This window comes from Salvelinus namaycush, chromosome 40, assembly GCF_016432855.1.
Source record: "Salvelinus namaycush isolate Seneca chromosome 40, SaNama_1.0, whole genome shotgun sequence".
Lineage (NCBI taxonomy): Eukaryota > Metazoa > Chordata > Actinopteri > Salmoniformes > Salmonidae > Salvelinus > Salvelinus namaycush.
The window spans coordinates 18,057,532-18,061,695 of record NC_052346.1 but is presented as its reverse complement, the minus strand read 5'-3'; positions in this window follow the sequence as shown (position 1 = coordinate 18,061,695).

The window sequence follows — 4,164 nt, the reverse complement described above, 5'->3', positions numbered from 1 at the left end:
CTATCTGGGATCCTTGGGACGTCCCTACCCTTTTACCTAACCATAACGTTTACCTACAGTAACCATTTTAAATATCAACGTCAATGGACGTCCCAAGGATTCCAGATAGCACAGACCAAACCAATGGGCAGGGATAGGGCGCGCATAGCCAATGGCGTGAGGGATTGGCGTTTCCTTTAACAGCTCGTCAGAAGCGTCTTCGAATAGACCAATCAAATTTGGAGGCACGTCCTAACTAATTTGGATAGACATATCAGAGTGGAATTTATGGCCTATTTAGCTACTGCCTCCAAAATAAATTGAATTCCTGAATGATTATGTAAGACTTCTGAAAAAAGTATTATTTATTTGCATTCAAATGTCCTTATGATAAAAAATGAACACCAATTCAATTGAGAGATTATTCATCACACTAAAGATTATAATTACATAAAAAAATGAGCTGTCGTGAGATTACGCTTTCATAGTACTTGATTTGACCACTAGATGGTGCAGTAGTATTGCTGTACTGTTAGATTGGCGGCGTTCAAAAATGATCTTCCACAAGTCAAGAGCCTAATGTAACAACACAGATTGATTTGGTGTTCAGTAATAAACCAGAGAGAGTGACTAAATCATTCAATATGGTTACTGGGCTATCTGATCATAATCTGACACTTATAGCCAGAAAGCTGTCTAAGAGCAGGTTTAACCTCTCTACTGTTAGAAAGCCTGATCAACTAAGAATACCTAAGAGTGAATTAAGCTATTTTGAAAACGCAATTAAGGGAATTAACTGGAATGATCTCTTGTCCTATGCAGACGTGGAAGCTGATAGTCAAGTTTTTCTATCCACAATCCAGACTACATTAAATGGTTTCCTAAAGAAAATCAAATCCAAACCTGGCCAAAAGAGCACTCTTCCTTGGCTAAATGGAGAAATCTGGAAATTGATGAAGGAACGAGATTATTATCTAAAAATAGCCCTAAGATCCAAATTAGAGCATGACAGACGTAGGTTTACCATGTTGAGAAATAAGGTGATGAAAGAAATCAGACAGGCCAAGGCAAACTTTTTTATTAACATAATTGGTGAAGCAAAGGGAAATTCTAAACTGATCTGGGAGAATCTAAAAAAGTTAACAGGGAAAGACCATAGTAACACTGCAAAAAGACTAGAAATCATGGTGAATAACAATCTAACACAGGATGCAGTCGAAATAGCAATAGCCTTCAATTCCTACTTTATTGACTCTGTCAGGGTACTGACACAGAACCCCTCCACTGGTTTCTTGGGCTCAGTGCTAGTAAATGATGCTCAACCTGTCTTCATCATAAGGGAGGTTTCTGAGTCAAAGGTGGACAAGTTGATTAGCTCACTAAAGAACTCTAAAGCCAAAGATGTGTTTGGGATGGACTCTACCTTTCTTAAAAACTACAAAGAGTCACTCATTGGCCCCATTACTAAGGTCACCAACACATCTATTGGTCTCGGGGTGTTTCCAAGGGTATGGAAGTCGGCCATAATAACGGCCATCTTTAAATCAGGCGACCCTGCTGACGTGAGTAACTACAGGCCCATTAGTATACTACCTGTGGTGTCAAAGGTTGTTGAAAAGTGTGTAGCAGAACAACTGACTGCCCACCTCAACAACAGCCCCTTCACATTACATTCCATGCAGTTTGGCTTCAGAGCGAAACACTCCACAGAAACGGCCAACTGCTTTCTTCTGGAAAATGTGAAATCCAAGATGGACAAAGGGGGCGTTGTTGGGGCTGTGTTTCTGGACCTAAGGAAGGCTTTTGATACTGTTAACCATGAGATTCTCATCACAAAATTGTCCAAGTTTAACTTTTCCCCCGATGCCTTGAGATGGATGAAATCATACCTTGAAGGCAGAACTCAGTGTGTCAGAGTGAGCAATGAGCTGTCGCCCACTCTTAGCTATGATGTGGGTGTGCCCCAAGGGTCAATACTGGGGCCCCTCCTGTTCAGCCTGTACATTAATGATCTGCCTTCTGTCTGTACTGGGTCTGAAGTTCAAATGTATGCAGATGATACAGTGATATATGTGCATGCAAAGAGCAAACAACAAGCTGCACAAGAACTCACTACTGTAATGGTCCAGGTTACAAAGTGGCTCAGTGACTCGTGTTTGCATCTCAATGTGAAAAAAACTGTTTGCATGTTCTTCACAAAGAGGGCAACAGATGCTACTGAGCCAGATGTCTATGTGTCAGGGGAGAAGCTCCAGGTGGTATCTGATTTTAAGTACCTTGGCATCATACTTGATTCCAACCTCTCTTTTAAAAAGCATGTGAAAAAGGTAATTCAAATAACCAAATTCAACCTAGCTAATTTCCGATTTATACGAAATTGTTTGACTACAGAGGTAGCAAAACTGTACTTCAAATCTATGATACTCCCCCACTTAACATACTGCTTGACTAGTTGGGCCCAAGCTTGCTGTACAACAGTAAGACCTATTCAGTCTGTCTACAAACAGGCTCTCAAAGTGCTTGATAGGAAGCCCAATAGCCATCATCACTGTCACATCCTCAGAAAGCATGAGCTCCTGAGTTGGGAAAATCTTGTGCAATACACCGACGCATGTCTTGTATTCAAGATCCTAAATGGCTTGGCTCCCCCTCCACTCAGTATTTTTGTTAAACAGAAAACCCAAACATATGGCAGCAGATCTACAAGGTCTGCCATGAGAGGTGACTGTATAGTTCCCCTAAGGAAAAGCACCTTTAGTAAATCCGCTTTCTCTGTGAGAGCTTCCCATGTCTGGAATACACTGCCATCAGACACACATAACTGCACCACATATCACACTTTCACAAAATGCTTGAAGACATGGCTAAAGGTCAATCAGATTTGTGAACATGGTCCCTAGCTGTGTGTTGCCGCTTTCCATGTCTGTTGTCTGTAACTTGTGAGGTGTGGAAACACTTCGTTGCTTTTATGAATTTTGTCTTACTGCTTTTTGTTCTATGTTGCTCTGTCTGTATGCTACGTCTTGCTTGTCCTATGTTGCTATGTCTGTATGCTATGTCTTGTTCTATGTTGCTATTGTCTATATTGTAATTGTTTTTAATAACCTGCCCAGGGACTGCGGTTGAAAATTAGCCGGCTGGCTAAAACCGGCACTTTTACTGAAACGTTGATTAATGTGCACTGTCCCTGTAAAAATAAACTCAAACTCAAACTCAAACAGTGCACATTGCCTCCTGACAAACAAAATGATTTAAAATACTATAGAAAGTGCCAACATGAATTAATAAATATTAGTGCTAAAATCCTACATTGAGTTAAACACAATATACTGTACATGCTGACATCTGTGTTGATCAAATGTTGATCTGGAACTGTATATAAAACATGCCTTGTAAATTCATTTCAGACCCTACAAAGTACATGAAACAGTTGTAGAATTGTAGCACATGTTTCATTTGTGTAACTTAATATCTAAAAAGACAATTACATTGCACAAAAACACCCACACATGATGCAATCAAGTTAACAACAGGCTCCTAGGCCCACCTGTGTGGTTACATATGATACATGTAGATCTGACAGATTTGTTTTGGAGCTGCCACCAGAATGACTCTTCTTTCCTAGTGTAACTGTCTAGGTCACATATAGGGGCCTAGAACTTCTGTTAGTTATGCTAAGGTGAGTCTTTCCCTGCGCTCATATCTCCCCAACGTTACACACCCAACCTCACCTGTCGCTCTGCTCTTCTAACTACAGAACCATCAAACTGCAATGCTCCACTGTTCTACTAACTACAGAACCATCAAACTGCAATGCTCCACTGTTCTACTAACTACAGAACCATCAAACTGCAATGCTCTACTGTTCTACTAACTACAGAACCATCAAACTGCAATGCTCCACTGTTCTACTAACTACAGAACCATCAAACTGCAATGCTCCACTGTTCTACTAACTACAGAACCATCAAACTGCAATGCTCCACTGTTCTACTAACTACAGAACCATCAAACTGCAATGCTCCACTGTTCTACTAACTACAGAACCATCAAACTGCAATGCTCCACTGTTCTACTAACTACAGAACCATCAAACTGCAATGCTCCACTGTTCTACTAACTACAGAACCATCAAACTGCAATGCTCCACTGTTCTACTAACTACAGAACCATCTAACTGCAATG